General features: G+C 38.5%; 1 protein-coding gene, 1 long non-coding RNA gene and 1 other non-coding gene across 4 annotated transcripts in view; 1 reads left to right on the top strand and 2 right to left on the bottom strand.

Moving 5' to 3' along the window:
- LOC110583364 overlaps positions 1 to 12720 on the bottom strand; it is a 29739-nt gene extending 17019 nt beyond the window's left edge. For both annotated transcript variants that reach the window (XR_002480502.1, XR_002480501.1), the window contains exons 1-4: positions 12634 to 12720; positions 11495 to 11613; positions 11058 to 11211; positions 10407 to 10560 (exon numbers count right to left, since the gene is read on the bottom strand). This is a non-coding gene — a long non-coding RNA (uncharacterized LOC110583364). The remainder of the gene's footprint in view (positions 1 to 10406; positions 10561 to 11057; positions 11212 to 11494; positions 11614 to 12633) is intronic.
- Positions 12721 to 13040: 320 nt separating this feature from the next.
- The window catches only part of ASCC3 (activating signal cointegrator 1 complex subunit 3), a 358425-nt gene continuing 350927 nt past the window's right edge, over positions 13041 to 20538 (top strand). The window contains exon 1 of the mRNA XM_021693642.2: positions 13041 to 13306. The gene's annotated coding sequence lies outside the window, so the exon portion shown is untranslated. The remainder of the gene's footprint in view (positions 13307 to 20538) is intronic.
- LOC123325638 lies at positions 17240 to 17372 on the bottom strand. Its single transcript, XR_006540569.1, has one exon. It is a non-coding gene; the product is annotated as a small nucleolar RNA SNORA38 (small nucleolar RNA).

Consider the following 20538-nt stretch of genomic DNA (forward strand, 5'->3'; position numbering starts at 1 on the left):
AAATTTTAGTAAATATTGCTCTTACTTAAAATACTGTTCTTTAAGCTTGTAATTCCTGGCAAGTTGAGTTGGTTCATTTAGATTAAAAGATGGCTAAACAGAAAAAGACAGAATTCTGGGACTGATGTCCGCTGTGGGCAGTAGCAACTACTGTTCGTGTCTGTGGGAGGTGGTCTCAACATACAAGCTTGCTATTGCTAGGATATAGTCGTCTCCTTCCAGTGTCTCAAACTATGAGAAGATATTATACTATTTCTGCTTTTATAAAAGGAAACACTATAATTAGTGCTACACACACAATGAAAAAGTGTTGCTTAATTTTGTTTTACTTATATATATATTTATAATTTCTTGCTGTATCTTTGTGAAAGCTTAAAAGGAAAAATTCTCCCATGGAACACATATGTCAGCATTTATTTTTTAAAAATTCACTTTAGTGGTTGTTAAGTAACTAGGTCTGTTCAGAGTTGTGTAAATCTGAGACTTTATGTTTGGGTTAGGACAATTTTTCTCTTTGTTTATTAATTGAACCCAGATTTTAAAACTTTAAATGTGGTAGTCATTAAATCAACATCACATTAAAAAAATATATTTTATTTATTTATTTGACAGAGAGACACAGCAAGAGAGGGAACACAAGCAGGGGGAGGGGGAGAGGGAGAAGCAGGCTTCCCGTGGAGCAGGGAGCCCAGTGTGGGGGGGGAGGGCGGCTCGATCCCAAGACACAGGGATCATGATCTGAGCCGAAGGCAGATGCTTAATGACTGAGCCACCCAGGCACCCTCAACATCACATTTTTTTTTTTAAGATTTTGTTTATTTATTAGAGAGCGAGTGAGAGAGAAACAGCATGAGAAGGGAAAGGGTCAGAGGGAGGAGCAGGCTCCCCGCTGAGCCAGGGGCCCGATGTGGGACTGGATCCCAGGATTCCGGGATCATGACCTGAGCCGAAGGCAGTCGCTTAACCAACTGAGCCATCCAGGCACCCTCAACATCACATTTTTAAGAAAGAACTTATTGTAAGCAATCCTGAATATATATCTTAAGTACTAATATACTAAAATTAATTATCTTCCCTATTTTTCTTTCTTCTTCATAATAGCAAAATAAACACCAACTGACAAGACCTGTAACCAAAATGAGTCCCTTCTCCTAGTTTAGAAAACATGATAACCTTAGACAATAACCCATTTAATAAAGAAGAGAATAAGGTAACCCTTGACTAGTTTGTCATCAGTTCCCTGGTTAAGTCCTTCTTTATGAAATTCCACATCTTGCCAAAAGATGGCACTCCTATATCCAGCAAAGAAACTGAAAAGTCCTGGAGAAGATAAACACTCTTTTCTGGTACTGAGAAACTGTCTATTACTATTAGCAAGAGACTTTTGATAGCAAGAAAGTCTAGCTTTAGAGGGTGTGCAGAATCACTGTGAGACATTCCCTTCCAGAAAGACTGTAAACCTCCTAAGTCTCAATTTCCTTACCTATGAAACTACATAATAAAAGTGAGAATAATAAACACTTTAGAGTTCCAGGAAGAAATGCTTAGCACAATGCCTGGCAAATAGCAGGTACTTGAGCAGTGAAAGCTAGCTATTATTTGTTAAAAGCCAACACAGTGTTTGTCTTGTTTGCTACAGTGTCTGCTGACTCATAGTAGGTGCTCAATATATGTATCAATTGAATGTGTTGACCTTACAAGGAAAACAGCTGGTTATTTTACCAGCAAAATGTGTTTATTCAATAATAGCAGAGGAATTGCAATTTGGACATGCAAGCTACGGCAGGCTATAGGCAAGTCCACAGATCAAATGAGAGAAACATAATGAAGAAAAGGAAGAAGTTGGGGGTTGAGGGACTGCTATGAATGAAAATCCATTGAAAGAAAGTAAGAATCCTGGGTAGTAATGATTTCTCATTGGCTGGGCTTGTTGTTGGGCCTGGAGAAATTCTTTCTTCCTCCTGCTGGAGTGGTAGGGTTCTTCCTGTCAGGAATGCAAGAGAGCTCTCTTCTTGACAAGGAGTGGTAGGGCATGAAGCCTCCCCCTTCTGGCCTCCTGCCTCCATTTTAAATGAGGTTTCCTTCACTCAGTTTCACAAATGAATGGATGAATGAACCTTCACATCAACGTATAGAGTTAGCTAAATGTAGTTTTCAGTCTGAGTGTCTTGAGCCTATGAAATCAGAATCTTATGCCTGACTTGAACCTTGCCCTTCCTGACCAATGACATAACTACCTGTCTGACCTGTGATTTGATTGACTTCAAGAATCCTGGTCCTGCTTAAGCTGCTAGTGTGGAATTTCCATCTCCAGCCTATTTTGTCACTTAAGTCCTGTATCTCTACTGTATCTTAAAAAGAACAACAAAAAAATTACAACTCCTATCTAAACTAGGAAGAGCTAAACCTATCAAAATGCAATTAAAATTATTTTAAGAGAAACTTAACATTAATAAATGGCACCTTAACATTTAAATCTTATAATTTCATTTTAAACTATAATGGTATTACTTCCTCAGTGATGACTCCTCAACACATTTATGTAAAGAAAGAATGTTTAAAATATAGGGTCAATGTTTAACAACTTCAGTGTTCCTTATGAGGTCTTTGGTAATTTATATTCTTTCTAGGGAGGTCTTGCACACTTACCCAATCCCAAGCCTCAGAATCATTGAACTGTTACTACACAGCTTTGTTTTCCCTTCATTGTCATTTCTGGCATTATAGTATACTGAAAAACTTTCAATTTTATTTTCTAGCTGTTGTCCAACTTAAAATAGAATGCATTACAAGTCAGTAAGCCTGGTAGAATCCTCTTATTTATATATACTGGAAAACTAGAGGAAAAAGAAAATGTTAGTAATCCTACTTCAATCTTAATTTTCTTTATTGAGATGCTTCATAATCATTCAGAATGTTTTAAAATATAAACTTACAAAATTAGTAGTTGAGAAACAATTTAAAAAAAAAACAAAACAATTTAATTGCAGGGGTTGAAAACAACAAACCCTCCAAAGAGAAAAGTGGAGATTTAGGGGGTGTGTAGTAAAGAACTAGAGCTTGCCCAAAGAGAAGGCCTGGCCTTTGCCTTTACCCTTTTAAGATGAGGTTATCTGAGGGTCTTGGGTCATACTGAGTAGTCTAACAATGTGATTTAGGCTGGGGACTGGCAACACCCATATAGTCTTAGGTTGAGTGTTGGCCAGTGAAAAAGACCAACAATATGATTTTGGGTGGGGGCTTTGGGTCACACAGTACCAGTGAACCTGGAAACTGAGATTTACTAAATGGGCAACCGATTGCCCCCTAAAATGTTTGGACACCAAGCTCAGGTGAGCCTCCCTGATTGGCGGTACTCCATGCATACTGTCACACGTTGATGCTAGAACATTAATGTGTCCTGACTTCATGGCTAGAAGACAACTGAATCTCTGCATTTGAAAGTCTCCTAGACTCTGTTTTACGTGTGCCTTCCTTTAATCTTATCTGTTATCTTTTCCTTTTAATAAGCCATAACCATGAGTATAGTAACTTTTAGTGGTTTGGTGAGTCTTTCTGAAAATTACTGAAACTGTATTTGGGAGAACCACTCCATCTCCCTCCCTCCCTTGCAAACTTACAGTTGATGTCAGAAATGAGGGTGGTTTTGTGTGGGGACTGTGCCTCTAATTTTGTAATTGGCCTAAACTTCTCATAGGGCATTTTCAGGTTTGTTAGAGTAAAAAGGTCACAGCAAGTTAACATGACCATCACTTTGGAAGTACCAAGCTGTACTACAATGGTGCAGGATAGAGGTTGTACTGACCTTGCCTACTTTTAAAGTGAACACAATCTCTCTTTGAAATTTAAAAATCAGTAATACCTCTAATGTATATTATTATATAATAAATATCTTTTACATACTTTTATGGGATTTTCCCATAAGAAAAGACTTTTAAAATAGAGGGTGGAAAATATCTCTTTGAAGTATCAACAAGCCTCATTAATTAAGGCCAGGGTGGCAACAACATGAAAAAAATACTGAGTGACATACTATATGATTTCATTTATGTGAATTTCAAAACCAGGAATAGTAATCTATGTTGACAGAAGTCAACTGTCAGAACTCTCTTTGGAGAGTTCACAATGCTTAGTTAGCAAAGTGTGGGTTATATGATATATGCTTAATTACTTGTGGGTAGAATGAATGGAAACTTCATTCTGACCATATTAAAAATGCTTAAGAATAGTTTAAACTTAAGGAAAATTTAATTCTTAAAATAATATCCATCATTATATATTGCCATTTTTTACTAGCTCAATTTTTATGTGCATAAGAGATAAAGTTAGTCTTGATATTCTATTGTTTCCCATGGTTCAGTTCTGATAAGTGAAGGGAGGCTATCCTTATCTGTTTAATACCAGTATGTTTGCTTTAACTGAGAAGAAAGAGGCTTGTGGGTGAAACATTTGTCTCCAAATATGTCTACACTAGAAATTGTAGAATAACAAGAAGATACCTGGGTCTCTGGATGACTAAATCCTGAATACAACTACACTGTTCCAAGATTGCTCTTGGGGGGGGGGGGGGTGATTGAAAAGACATGACTCCTGGTTGACCCATGAGCTGAACCCCAGGCAATCAAAGGCACCTCTCTCTGTCCCTTATCTTTGGAATGTGAGTTCCACTTGCCTTCCTGCTCCCAGCAGCTGCCCCAAGGACATAGCCTTGAGATAATGATGTAGTGCTGAGACTATTTAGACAGTATAAGATAGTATACATACTTGACTGAACCTGGTTAAGGCCTCTATATAAACTTTTAAGATTTGACAGGTGGGTGTATGGATCCACTTGTCTTGTTGTACCCTAAAACAAGCCTTGTATGTAAGTTCCCTTTGGTTCTTAAACCTGCCTTCCTCTTTCTTTGGTCTCTCCCTGCCTTCCAAATACAGGGACCAGTTTCAGATTATAACTGGGATGCTCCCAAGGAGCTTGCAAATGAACGATTACCCACCTATCCTGTTTTGTGAGAGAAAAACTCTATTGCTATTGTTGTTCTGGGTCTCATATACAGTCTAATAATTCCCTAACTTATCAGTTGAGAGAAATCACAGAATAGCAACAGTAGGCAAGAAAAGATTCTTCCATTCCCTCACAGTGCTTTAAGTAATATGTTAGAGCCTCAAACTTCGGGTGGATGATTTGCTTGCATAAGAAAGGCAAACCTAGGGGCACATGGGTGGCTCAGTCAGTTGAGCGTCTACTTTTGGCTCATGGTCCCAGGGTCCTGGAATCAAGTCCCACATCGGGCTCCCTGCTCAGCGGGGAGTCTGCTTTTCCCTCTGTGTTCTCCCTCTCTCTCCCAAACAGATAAATAAAATCTTTAAAAAAAGAAAGAAAGAAAGGCAAACCTAGCTCCTGACAGGAAAAGGCTAGCTAAAAATTATTCATTTTGAAGCTAACTACCCCTAATTTTCTTTCCCCCCAATCCCATTTATAGAAACAAACCTGTATTCATATGTATACTCATACTTGTCATGAATTCTCACCTGGCATTTGGGAAACTAACTAGATATCAAGTCAAATTAGCCAATGAGAACTCTCTGACTTGCAGTTTTCACTACTTATGTTTATACTGACCGAGTGGTATTGCTCTTTAAAACCTAACCTACGGCTATATGTTTGAATTTGGTTTTTGTCTGTATTTTATAGTAAATTATGAAAATTTAATGTATCTTACTATCTTACAGGAAATAGTTAAGAATATTCATACACTGAACAAGCCATAATTTCAAGGCTGCTAAAAGAATACCATTCATATTGTATATTCAACTTTGAAATTTTTATAGCTATACATTCTTCAATACCTTTAACTTTTCCTGTATTTTCAAACATCCTCTACTTCTTTCGTCTTGTCTCACAGGAAAAAGTCTCTCTACCAAGGTTAAGAACAACTTCATGTGTGGTCTTGAGTGTATCCTTGTCTGTCTTCTCACTGTTATCTTTACTCTCATCTCACTGTTATCTTTACTCAACTCTTAAAGATTCTTTCCTTCTATCAATATCTTGTATGTTTGCTTGTTTTTCTATCTTAAAAACACACACAGACAAAAGTCTTTCTCTGGACCCTAATATTTCCTCTACTGCTCTGCTTTTTTCGTGCATTTATTAAACAAAAATGATTCTCATCCCTGTCTCCATTTTCTCTCTTCTCATTTATTCTCTTAATTTGCCATCTGATTTCCATCTCTATCGTTACTAAAATTGTTTCCAATTCATCAATTATATAAATCTCCAAAGACATTAACCAAGTCTCCATTCTCCTTGACTTTGAGCAGGAATTAACCTTGTTGATGACTTTTTTAAAAAATGATTTTATATATCTTTGCTAATCTCTTTCCTCTTTGGCTACCCTTTCTTTCTCTTTTGCTAGCTCCCTTCCTCCTCTCAATCCTAAGGGTAGTCATCTGAACTGTTTTGACCCTTTTCCTAATGATTTTTTTTTCCTGAATTTCCTTTACTACCCCCTTTACACATTTTATCCTTGCAGTATTTGATTTATTATAGCTTTCACTTTTTAAAAAATTCCCTATCTTACCATTTATTCTACTGGATTTCCCATTTACTTCCATAAAAACCTGCTCCTTGAACTCTTCCTGCTTCCTCTCTAGACTTGCTGCCCAGCCCTTTCTGGGAATGTCTGTTTGCCTCTTTCGAAGATTGGTACGAATTCCATGTTTTCCTCTTATTTTTCAGTCTTTTTTTGGCTGGACTATTTCCTGGAGTTTCTGCCCTTATTTCGCTGGAGTAAAGATCACATGGGAGGAAAATCTTCTGCAGTTCCACATCCTTGACAGTCTAAAAATCTTTATAACCATATCTGCCATTAAAACTCTGAAAATATTCTGTCATTCTAGGATCCAGTGCTGTTAATAGGTCTGATTTTTTTTCTTTTTTTCAAGAGAGGGAGAGAGAGGGTTGGGAAGGGCAGAGGGAGAGGGAGACGGAAAGAGAGAATCTCAAGCAGGCTCCACGCCCAGAGAGGAGCCCGATGTGGGGCTCAATTACACGATCCTGAGATCATGACCCAAGTCAAAATCAAGAGTCGGACGCTTAACTGACAGAGCCACCCACGTGCCCCAATAGGTCTCATTTTTATTCTTTCATTGATAACATGTCTTTTATGTTTAGAAACTTTGGGGATTTATTATCATTATTATTATTGACTAGTATTATTCCTAGTTTTTATTCTTGGTATTACATGATAATATCTCCAGGTGTGAATCTTTTTTCATCTATTTTCTGATACCCTGTAGTCTACTCAATCTGAAAACTTATTTCCTTCTACATTCTAAAAAGATCTCTTATAATTAAAACATTTTTTTCTCGGGCGCCTGGGTGGCTCAGTTGGTTAAGCGACTGCCTTCGGCTCAGGTCATGATCCTGGAGTCCCAGGATCGAGTCCCGCATCGGGCTCCCTGCTCGGCAGGGAGCCTGCTTCTCCCTCTGACCCTCCCCCCTCTCATGTGCTCTCTCTCTCTCTCATTCTGTCTCAAATAAATAAATAAAATCTTTAAAAAAAAAAAAAAAAAAAAAACATTTTTTTCTCACTTTTTTTTTTTTTTTCTAAATCTCTTCTCTAGTAGTTGAATGTTAGTCCATTGGATTGGCTCTCCATGACTCTTATCTTTTCTCATATTTTCTGTTTATGTCTTTGTATGCTATGTTCTAGATTTCTTCGATTTTATCTCTGGTACTTCCCTCGAATTTTTTATTTAAGTAATCACGTTTTTAGTGTCTCAGAACTCTACTTCATTCTATGGTTGCTTCTTCTTCAGAGTATCTTGTTTGTAGCTTATAGATATAATATATTCTGAATACTGAAGCTTATAAATTGGAGTGTTTTTAAAAAATGTTCCCTTTTATTTTGTGAATTATATCTGTTTCCTTTAGAGTTTGTTTTCTGTTTTTCTTTGTCTTTCTCTTTCATAATGGTGCTTTTCCTGATTTGCCTTTTGATTCTTTATTGTATGTTTATACATATATACATACACAATATAAAATAAATATTTATGTAAACATATTATTCTATATATATAGGTTATATAAAATATATTTACATTTATATGTTATCTATAATATATAATATACATACAAAATGTATATAAATATATATTTAACAACATATATAAAATATATATTTAATATGTTTAAAGTATTTAAATACATTAAATTAAAAAATTAAAATATATAAAATATATATATACACAAATTGGTCATTGATGTGGTTTTCCTTTGTTTTTTTTTTTTCTAAAGATTTTATTTATTTATTTGACAGGGAGAGAGACAGCGAGAGAGGGAACACAAGCAGGGGGAGCAGGAGAGGGAGAAGCAGGTTCCCCACTGAGCAGGGAGCCCAATGCGGAGCTTGATCCTAGGACCCTGGAATCATGACCTGAGCAGAAGGCAGACACTTAACTGACTGAACCACCCAGGTGCCCTTCCTTTGCTTTTAGTAAGTAGGATGTCTTCCAATTTTCTCTCCTATGTAGTAATTGTGAACAAGTGGCTGGGTTTGATAGGGCAGGACCAGGAATGCTAAATATCAGGTTTACTTTAGGATGAGTAGGCAAGTAACTAGCTCTCTGGATGCTGGTCCTGAGTACCAGAATGAGAATGGTATTATCTGTGTTGTCAACATAAAAACTTTCATTTCCTCTCTACTATTTACACAATTCATTTGAAGAAGACTTTTTGGGTCTTTTTGGTTTCTTCGTTTGGTGGCAGGTGTCTTTGTCAGCTCTCAGTGTGTACAATGAAGAAGGAAATGTGTGTGGTGCCTGAGTCAGTGTACCATATTTACAATGTTATCCCCATTTTCAACCCTTAATCTCACTTCTGTTCTCTGCCATGCCTCAACCAACTCTTTTGTAGCTTCTTCACTGTAATTTTTGGCAATGGTTTTGGGTGTTATTCCTAGTCAGACCTCTATTATAGCTTTGTTTCCCAGGAAATTGTTGAAGTTTTATTCACTTTTTTCTGCTGCTCATCCTTCTCTCCATATAAGTACATGCATACAAACTCACTATCTTTACTTTTTATTTATTCCTCAGTTTTTCTACTTCTAAATTTTTATTTCAGCAGTGTATAGGAAAGAACATTAGGCAAATTATATGCCGAGTCCACCATCTTGAACAGTTAGCCAAGAATAACTCTCTATAGATTTTATAAGCATATATTTGCCATTTAGATAGAACCTATTGCAGAATCCCCCCTAACTGACTATCCCTTGGTCACATGACCACCTCTACAAAATTCTTATTCAAAGGGAAATAGAATTACTTCCAGGGTAATGGGAAGAGCTCACATTTCTTTAGTTGTTTGGTAACCTAACAAATTCATTTTATTAATTAAAGAAGAGGAGAAAAATGGTGACTGGTTAGGCAACCAACAGTGTCTGCCATCATAATTTTTTTCCCATATCATCATCATTTATTAACAAGACTAGGGAAGCTCATTTTAAAATTGAGTCTTTTATTAATCAGCATCCCCCAGAGGTCAAGTGTCAGCTCCAGGAAAGGAACTGCACTGAGGTCCAGCAAAGATGTAATTTTAAGACCCAATGTTTTTAGTTGGGGTATGCAAAAAGAAGGGGGAACAATGGACTGAGAATAGGTAAAACCAAAAAGGTCCAGAAGCTGAGGCTGTGGGACACTGGTGAGCTGAACAGACCTAATGGACACACATACTGAAAGAGATACTAAGGGCTAGACATGAGTCTGGAGCATACCAACCCATTCTGACAACTCATGGTGTGATAAGGGTGAGAATGAAAGGCTAACATGCTAAGGATGATAAAACATAGAGATGAAAAGGACCAAAAAACATGGATGACTTTGTTGAGCCAATGAAAATATGTTGGAAACACTTTCACCTTGAGATTTTCTGTTTTTGAGACAATTTTGAGAAAATTAAGGCACTATTAGTCAAATCTAGTTACATACACACACGTATATAATTTTACATATATGGGTTCATGTTGTGTATGCATTATTTTACAAACTATTTACTCAATTGTACTCCTTGATATATTTCCATATCAAGCAATACAGATTCATGCCATACTTTTTAATTCTTATAAATTATTCCACTTTAGAGATGTGCTGTACAATAATCCCCTCTTATCTGTGCAAGATACTTCTAAGACAGCTCCAGTAGATGCCTGAAACCAATGCTAGTACCAAACCCTGTATATACTATGTTTTTTCCTACACATACATAGTTATGATAAAGTTCAGTTTATAAATTAGGTACAGTAAAAGATTAACAACAATGGCTAATAATAGAATAATTACAACAATATAATGTAATAAAAGTTATGTGACTATGGTCTCTTTCTCTAAATATCTTATTGTAGTGTACTCACCTTTCTTCTTTGGATGTGAGAGGATAAAACACCTACTGATGAAGTGAAGTGAATGTCACAGGCATTCTGACATAGCAGTAGGCCACTATTCACCCTTTGATGATATATCAGAAGAAGGATCATCTGCTTCCAGATTGTGGTTGACCTCAGGTAACTGAAACAACAGAAAGGGAAACCTTGGACCAGGGGCAGGACTACTATAATCAGTTTAAAGCAATCCCCTATTGTTTTTGGAATAATACATTTTTAAGTACGAGTTTTAGTTGGTTGCCCAACCACCCATTAATTTCAACCCACCCTACTCAATATATTTTTTTTAAGATTTTATTTATTTGTCAGAGAGAGAGAGCAAAAGCAGGGGGGAGCGGCAGGTAGAGGGAGAAGCAGGCTTCCTGCTGAGCAAGGAGCCCGATGCGGGACTCCATCCCAGGACCCTGGGATCATGACCTGAGCTGAAGGCAGACGCTTAATTGACTGAGTCACCTAGGCGTCCCCACACTACTCAATATTGACAAAAGATTCATACAATCCTATTTTCTAACTGCCAGATCCTGATTGCCTACAGTACTAAATTCCTTAAATTAAAAATTGAGTCTTCTTACATATTAGTTTCTAATTTTAACTTTATTGTCACTACCTTCCAGTAAGCACCTTCTATTATAGACCAACAGGTTACTCATTATCATAGAGTGCATCTGCAATCTTGGTTCCTTGTCTTTGCTCACAGCACACCTTCTGGACAGTCTTCTTTCTCTTCATTAGGAATCCTGTCATCAGACTCTTTCCACTGACATTTTGGAAAACCCTACAGGGATTACAAAGAGGACAAATATAGTTCTTCGAGTTCAGTGAAGTGTATTTTCCTCTAGGTCAGGACTGTCTAATAGAAATAAGATGCAAGCCACCTATGTAATTTAAAACTTTCTAGTAGCCATATTTAAAAAAAATGAACAGGTAAAATTACTTTTAATATATTGACCCAGTGTATACCAAATGTTAATATTTCAATAGGTACTCAATATAAGAATTAAGATATTTTACTTCTTTTTGTACTAAGTTTCAAAATATGGTGTATATTTTGTACTTACTATGTTTCCATTTGGATCCATCACATTTCAAGGGTAAAGAGTTGCATTTGATTAGTTCTAGGGCAGTTCTAGTGGGGTCCATTTTCAATCTCCTCCTTCTTCCTTAAGTCTCCAAGGAACTGTGATAAGAACAATCTGTCGTGTGAATTTCTAGCACTTTTTGTTAGTACCTCTCGTTATCATGCGGCTTCCTCTCATTATTTACCTTTTGACACATTTGTCTTGTCTCATAAGTTAACCTGTAAATTCTTTTAAGTCTGGGACCGTGGGCTGATCCAATCTCAAGGTTGGGAATAACTTTAATAAAACTAATTCTTTTGATGTATGGCTCCCCTTCACCTAGTGCCTATGAAGTAAGCCTTTAGAATCTAATTAAGGTCAAATCCAGTGGTTGAGGCATCCACATATCCTAAGGCAGACAACTTCTCTGACTAGTGCTAGAAGGGGATCTTCTTTTCAGAATCTGAAATCTGTTTCTCTCAAGTCTGCAGCTCTTGAGACCGCATGAAATAAATCTAATGTCACATGACTAGTGTTTATTTAATAAGAGATGTTCCCGGAGCTTTCTCTCTTCTATGAGAATCCTCCCAAGTTCAATCAGTACTTTTTTTTATGTGGTACGTTTTGGGGTTCTCTTCATCATCTGTTCTTCTATGAAATAATCCCAGCTTCTCTGAGGTTGTTTTTTGTTTGTTTGTTTGTTTGTTTTTTTAAGTGCTCAATCTAGACTGAACACAGAACTCCAGTTATGGTTTGGCCAGTGAAGAGTATTAAGTGGATCACTATTGACTGCGTTTCTATAAAACACAATTCCATTATGCATCAAGACACATTGCTCATGAGAAAGGGGGATGGAAGAGGAGGAAGCTAGGACACATTAAGTCATGCCCTCATGCCGACGTTTAGTCTAGAACTGTATACACATACACCACACAGTTCTTGAGGTTAGTTAATTTTTCTTAATGTCGTCTGTCTTTTCAAATGAACCAGGGAATCTTCAGACATTTTGTTTTTGGTGGGGACCGTCAGACCAAAGGACCGGCTAGCAGAGACAACTTTAAGGTAACTGAGCTGAGAATTCAGAAAGCTTAAGGAAAGCGGACCTGAGACCAGAGAACCGTGTATAAAGTGTCCAATACCTGGGAGCTCTGGCTGGTGATGAAGATCGCAATTACCCGGTTCTTCAGACTTCATACTTATTGCTCTTCTCTCCTTTATAGGAATTGTTACTTCTTTGTCTTCATCTTAGGGAAAAGAATAGGAGAAAAGATGCAGTCAACTCAAGTAATTGCGGGGAAAGTTCTCCGGTAGTGAGCTAGAGGCACCAGGCCTGACTCCACAGGGACACCCACCTGACCGCGGAGTCCTGGGAACGCGCGCCCTCGCGCCCGTGCCCGTTTCGGGGAGCGCCCTCGGCGCCAGGCCCGTCCTCTTCGCAGCTCTGCTCTGTGGGCGGGAGGCGGGCGGCGGCGCGCGCGGACGGGGTGGGGCAGGAGGGAGCCGACGTGCGGACGTTGGCGCCGCTGCGGGCGGGTGACGTGTAAGCCCGCGCCTGCTCCGCCCCCTCCCTCCTCGCCGGGTTTGTAGGTCTGTACGGTGGTCGGGCCGCTGTGCTCTGTGACTGGGAGCGACCCCAGAGAGCTCCGGGTGGGGTGCAAAGGAAGGCATAGCGGTGCAGTCGTCCGCTGGCGTCTTCGGCTCTGCCCTCCGCTCCCCACCCGGCGTGGAAAGTAAAAATGAAAACGAAAGGGAGGGAGACGCGAAGGTAGGAGCTGACCGAGTGATGGGAAGCGCGTGAGCTGGGGCCGAGAGGTGAGGAGGTGGAGGTGGGAGGAGGAGGGGCGCCGCGTCCAGGGGTAGGTGGCGGGAGGCAGGAACTTCGGGGTGGGCAACGCGACCGGATAGCCCCTTCGGGACTAGGGGGCAAGCCACGAGCTGTCATCCCTCTCGGGGCCTGAAGTCTTGATCGTGGTCTCTGACAGTCTGGTCCCACTCTTGGAATTTGTAGGTGGGGGGGGTGATCAAAAAAATCAACCCAAGCCACATATTGCCCAGGTGTTAGGCCACAACGTGGTGACCAGGTGGGGTGATTTTTCTTTCCTGGACGAGGGTAATTTGTTTTCTTTAGGTTTTGTTTGTTTGTTACAAAGCTGTGGTAACTTTTTCGTTTTCCTCACACAGATTTTGGGAGAAAAGTATGCTTTATATTTTTTTTACCCCCACACTGAAAAGTAAATAGTCTGGTTAGGGAGTTGGTCATGGTGACTTGTGGGTGAATTTAGCAATCGCCGAGTCTAGAATTTCATTTTGAAGTAAGTAAATGTGTGCGCGTGTGAGGGTGCTGTGGGAATGGGGGCAGTTGTATTAAATAGTTTTTATATCATAAGTTAACTTATTTATTGAATGCAATGCGTTCGTGTATTTTGCTATTCTTTGGTTTAAAAGAAGTATAATTTTAGCGTTAGCTAAAAGTTTGATATGAATGGTATCACATGTACACTCAAGCTAGTAAGCATATTTTCTTTCTCCAAGTAAGATTGGATTGAATAACCAGTATCTCCATCTCTAGATTTCATGTTTCATGGATGAAATGGTTTTTTTTCTCATTTTCAAAGTGTTGTGAAAAGTTAAGAATTCAGCTTTTGAGTCTACTCTGGATTGAACTTCTGTGCATGTATCTTTTATTTTTAATGATGGCTATAATAATAGTCTCGCATGAGAAAAATGCTCCTTAGAGATGCCAGTTAAGTGTAGGCTAAATAATCTTATTGAATGAATTAATTTTTCATGGTTTAGCCTTCTTGATCCCTGTTGAACAGTTTTCTTTTATCATTTCATTCATTCATGTCTTCATCTGTGCCAGGCACTGTGCTATGCCTAGAAAAAAAAAAGAGAGATACAGTGTCTGTGCTTATGGAACTTTCTATTAGTCCCACACCCTTTTAACAGAATCTTAAGTAGGGTTCCTCTTCATGTCGTGGATCTTTAGTGGACCAAAGTAAGGCTTTTCATGAAACTAAGTTATTGTCAGTGTTTATATGTAACTGGCCTCTAAAGAGGAGCAGATTATTTTTCTTGAACAGCATGACTTGATTTTGCCTTTGATCAAAAAGAAAGTATATATGCCAATGTTTTGCCAGTTAAGAGTAATTTTTTTCTTTTTTTTAAGATTTATTTATTTATTTGAGGGCGCCTGGGTGGCTCAGATGGTTAAGCGTCTGCCTTTGGCTCAGGTCATGGTCCCAGGGTCCTGGGATCGAGTCCCGCATCGGGCTCCCTGCTCCTTGGGAGCCTGCTTCTCCCTCTGCCTCTCTCTCTCTCTCTCTCTGTCTCTCATGAATAAATAAATAAAATCTTTAAAAAAAAAAGATTTATTTATTTGAGAGAGAAAGAGGGAGCACGAGTGGGGGGAGGGGCAGAGGGAGAGGAAGAGAGAGAATCTCAAGCACACTTGGGGAGCCCAACGTGGGGCTCTATCTCAGGACCCTGAGATCATGACCTGAGCCGAAATCAAGAGTTGGCTGCTTAACCCACTGAGCCACTCAGGAGCCCCAAGAATAATTTTTTTTTCTTTTTGCAAAATTGGCTTAAATACAAAGTTCACAATTGGAAGTCAGTTTCTACCTGAAAAAGACTTTATTTTTCCAGCTTTTACATTGGTCTCATTGGATCTCCTATGTGTTAATAACTTCTAATTCACAAGAATTATATGCACAAAGCATATTCATCAGAAATATGTATGATACTTACTGATAAGTAAGTTTTTTGCCCCATAGTACCTTCTCTGGGGAGGTAGTTAGCATAAGGCTTTGCAGTGCAAAGTATATCTTGATATAATATGGCACAGTTTTCAACTTTGAGAAGATATCTACCTGAAGTTGAAATTTTAACAAACACAAACATTTATGGAAAGTAAAAGTGCATAATTACCAAGGAGGAAAGAATAAGGTATCTAATGTATTTATTAATTGTAAGAAGGTAGGCATTATGTGTCTGTCTTCTACAATGTACTGTAAAGTTTTTTAAAGTAGGTACTGGATCTTATTTCTTACATCTTTTGCCTAGTATAGTGCCTAGCTCATAGTAGACTATATAAATGTTCATTCATTTAGCATATACCATCTCATTTAAGTCCTCTATTTTGCATGTAGATGAGCAAGTATGTTTGAGAATGTTTGCTGTTTGTTCAGTTTCATTTTTCTGCTGTTAGGTATGATCATCAGCTTTACAGGTTGTCTTATTTCTGAAACTCATTCAGATTTAATGCAGCTTAATCCATCTCTGAATATTTTGATTTAATCAGATCATTCACCTGAAAGGGGCAAAAAAAATCATTTTGAGGGGCGCCTAGGTGGCTCAGTTGGCTAAGCCTCTGCCTTCAGCTCAGGTCAGGTCGAGCCCGGCATTGGGCTCCCTGCTCAGTGGAGAGCCTGCTTCTCCCTCCCACTCTGCTGCTCCCCCTGCTTGTGTTCTTTCTGTCTCTGTCAAATAAATAAATAAAATAAATCTTTAAAAAAAAAGTCTTTTTTAAGATTTTATTTTTATTTATTTGACAGAGAGAGACACAGCGAGAGAGGGAACGCAAGCAGAGGGAGTGGGAAAGGGAGAAGCAGGCTTCCTGCCAAGCAGGGAGCCCGACGTGGGGCTTGATCCCAGGACTCTGGGACCATGACCTGAGCTGAAGGCAGACGCTTAAGGACTGAGCCACCCAGGCACCCCAGTTCTCGTTATTTTTATTTGACTTTCCTACTATACCTCTCCTCATTGTTATTTGAATAGGCTAACTCTTGGGGACCTTTGTAAATTAAGATAGAGTCTCATTTTATCTTTCTGGTTTTGGAGTTTTGGGCTTATCTTCCTCCACTTCTGTGATCTCTTCAAAGGGAATTGTTAGGAAGTTCATTCATTATCAACGGTTTGAACTGACATGGAAAATAAGGGTGGAATTTGGAAGAGGTACATAATTTTTAAGCTAGTAATATGTAATAAATTTACAGGTAGCAGTAAGCATTCTCAGGATATGTTTTAATAAGATCATTGCTGAGAAATATTTATATTTGAAGGAGAGAAAGTTCACACCTAGTTATTTAATAACTAAACCAGAGATTTTCAAACATACCGAATCAGAATTTCTGGGGATGGTGTCTAGAAATGTCTGTGTTCAAACAACTCCCCAGTGATTCCAGCGCAACCAGTTCATATTGGAGAACTTCTGATTAAACCATATGAATTCAGAAGCCTCTTAATTTTCTGTTCTGGTCTATTAAAGCAGAACTTCAAAAGAAGGGAGGGAATTATCTCAGGATTATGGAGTAGTCAGAGAGGTAGTTGCTAATGTTTCCCAGAATTTTTATTTTTATTTATTTTTTAAAATATTTATTTTAGAGAGAGAGAGTGGGTGTGGTGGGGGTGGGGGGAATAGAGAGGGGCAGAGGGAAAGGGAGAGAGAATCCCAAGCAGAGCCCAAGGTAGGCCTTCATCTCACGACCCTGAGTCATGACCTGAACCAAGACCAAGAGTCAGACGCTTTACTGACTGTGCCACCCAGCCGCCCCACTTTCCCAGCATTTTTAAAGACTTGCTAGGTCATTTTGAAATTAAGTCAGTGACTAGCAAGTCACTCAGTTGTGTGTAGCTAAGAAACATGGCATGCAAATCTGATAAAGGAAAACATATTCCATTCCAAAGAGAGGAAATTCTTATTGGTGAGACAATTTTTCTTTTCTTCTTCTTTTTTTTTTTTTCCTATCTGGGATGGTTGATCTTGAGCCTGCAGGGAGAAGGCTGGCCCCAGACTTCTCCAAGTCCACGTTTCTTTTCCTCCAATTCTTACACGTCCAAAGACAGAAAACCACGCAGACACACCTTTGTTGGAGGGTTCTATTTGTCTTTTTAGAAAAATTTCTTTACTTACTTTCTTGAAAGGCAATAAAATGCCCAACAGGCTAATCAGATGAAACAATATAAAAATGTTAAATTCTACTTTTAAACATCAGTAGAGATAAATATACCTTCATCTTGGTTTAAGAAACTTAATTATAAAACCCTACATAAATGATTTATAAGAAGTACTTAATGTGAGGATAATACGCAGTTTTCAAAAATAAGTGCATTTTTTCCCAGTGTGCATGCATTTTCTAAATTAGACCTGATTTAAGCAGGACTTTTAACACCAGGGGGGTTCGTTAAATGGTTTTTCTGAGCATTCTTTAAGGAGTGAAGGAAACTTTGCAAAATATTAGCACTGTCTGTACTCTGGGGATGGGGAAACAAGGAATAACTTAAAGATTACTTCTGGAAAGAGTCACAGATTAATGTTCTGAGTACACATTATTGAACAAATATTGAGTTTCTTGGTGTAGGCTAAGAACCATGCAAGGTACTGGGGAAAAGCAGGACATACACTACTGCAGTTGTGAGGTGCTAGTCAAGATGCTGGCTTTGTGAGACTTTGAATTGACTTGAAGCAAGGAAAAATACTAATACCTGTGAATGCTGCCTGGTCAGCCAGGTAGAGGCTTTGTCATTGATTTAAAAAGTGAAAAAGTTGGTATCCTAAGTTACTGATTTTGGCCATTAGCTTGGGGAAAAAAATTTAGAGTTATTAGGGAGTTTGAAAAATGATTGATTTAACTCCAGTGTTTCAGAGCTCTTCTCTTTGTATTTATTGGATATAATAGAAATGCTAGTTAAGAAATATCAGGTGAGTGAAAGCTGTTCCTACATTCTTCTACTATGGTTTTCCTTCTGAGCCCACTCCTACCCTAGGTTTTCTAGTAATGTCAACTTTTACATTGCTTTTTGTTTTCTGTTATATTAGCCTGAGATTTAGAAAATACCCAAATATTAATTTTAGAATTAAATTTCTGCGTGTATAAGTTCTTGAGTTTTTGAGAAGAGTGGCGTGAGTTGAATAAATCACGTTAGATTTTTATTTCTTTTGTGTTTGAGAAAACTTACTAGTTTGCAAAACATCTCCTTAAGGACTAAAATAAATTAATCAAATGATTAACTTACATGGGGGAGGGGGGATATTTTTGAGGTCCCGAAATGAAGATGATGTTAACATTAAAAAAATATATATTTTATATATATGTGTCTGTGTGTATGTGTCCAGACCTGTAAATACTGCCCCTTTTTTGTGGCCGCTTTGGCCTCCTTTTATCCTTCTTCTCAGTCCATCCATCTGGCCAAAATACTTACTGAGAACCTACTATGCCCCAAACACTATTTTATTTTTGGTGATGTGGATACTGCAATAAACAAAGCAAAATTCCCACCCTCACAGGACTCATATTCTATTGGATGAAGCTGATTAAAAACACAGAAAATATGTGTCATGTGATAAGTGCCATGAAGTAAAGTGAGTTGGATGTAAGAGAAGGATCAAAGAAGGGGGTGCTATTTTAGATAGGGTGTTCAGAGAAGGCTTCTCTGGTAAAGAAACATTTAAGCAAAGACCTGAGGAAATGAAGGAGCTACCTATGTGGCATGTGGGAGAAAACTGTTCATGCAGGGAGATCTGCTTAGTATAGTTATATCACTGGGAGGAAGGCCAATATGGATGTCCCAATATGGACAAGGAGGAGAGTTACAAGAGATCAGATCAAAATGTAAGAGAAAGCCATATTCTTTAAGCCTTTTGAAGTTTACTCAGAGATATGGGAAACCTTTGAAAGGCTTTGAGCAGAGGAGAGCCACAAATGTTAACCTGTTTTGGGGAAGAATCATTCTTGTTTATGTATGGAAACTAGATTGTTAGAGAGTAAGGATGAAAATAGGGAGACTAGATAGGCGATTGTAATAATCCAGGGAAGAGAGGGTGATAGTCAAAAGTGGTCAGATTCTGAGTGTGTGTGTGTGTGTGTGTGTGTGTATATATATATTTAAGATTTTTTATTTATTTATTTGACAGAGACACAGCGAGAGAGGGAACACAAGCAGGGGGAGTGGGAGAGAGAGAAGCAGGCTTCCCACGGAGCAGGGATCCCGATGCGGGGCTCGATCCCAGGACCCTGGGATCATGACCTGAGCTGAAGGCAGACGTTTAACGACTGAGCCACCCAGGTGCCCCGAGATTCTGAGTATATTTTGAAGGTAGAGTTGGGAGAATTTGCTGATGAGTGAAGCTTAACTCCCAAGTTTTTTTTGGCCTTAGCAACAGGCAGAATGGAGTTGTGATTGATTAAAGTGAGGTAGACCACAGGAGGAGATTTTCACTGGGAGATCAATTTTGATATTTTTAAGTTTGAGTTGACTATTAGACATGCAAGTGGAGATGTGAAAGAGTAATGGGTATACAAATCTGGAATAGTGATGAGATGTGTGGGATGGAGGTAAGAATTTGGAATTAGCATATAAATGATACTTAAAGCCTTGAGACTGAATGGGATCACCTAAGGAACAAGTGTAGCTAGAGAAGGGGTCTGAGATCTGATCTTAGGGCACAGCAGTGCTTAAAGGATAGGAGGATGAGGAGGAACCAACAGGAGAAAAAGTGCCAGTGTTGTTGGAGAAAAAACAAGAGATGAGATATTGGTGTCCTAGATGCAAAGTGAAGCAACTGTATCTAGAAGGGCTAGGTCAAAAACTGACAGGAATTAAACAAGGACTGAGAAGTAACATTGAATTTGGCAATGTTGAGGTTATTTGTGAGGTTATTTGTAACATTGAATTTGGCGATGTTGAAGTTATTTGAGCTCTTTTGGTGGAACAGTGGAGGTAGAAGCCTGATTGGAATGGAATTATGTTGTAGAGAAGCTGAAAAGTAGGGTGTTAATTGAAGGGGGCTGTGGAGTCAGTGGAGGTTTTTAAATATGGGAGCCCCTATACCATATTTTTGGGCTTGGAGATGATCCAGTAGAGAAGAAAATATTACTAATAAAGAGAGAGGGGACAGTTTCACTTCAGCAATTTTATCATGTATCCCCACTGAATAAATTTTTCTTGAATGAATTAATGAAGGGATAAAAAGTGTTTTCACCAGATGCAATATATTTTTTATTGGTGCTAAATAAAAAGTGGGATAAAGAACACTTTGTTTA

This window comes from Neomonachus schauinslandi, chromosome 8, assembly GCF_002201575.2.
Source record: "Neomonachus schauinslandi chromosome 8, ASM220157v2, whole genome shotgun sequence".
In the NCBI taxonomy this organism is placed as follows: domain Eukaryota; kingdom Metazoa; phylum Chordata; class Mammalia; order Carnivora; family Phocidae; genus Neomonachus; species Neomonachus schauinslandi.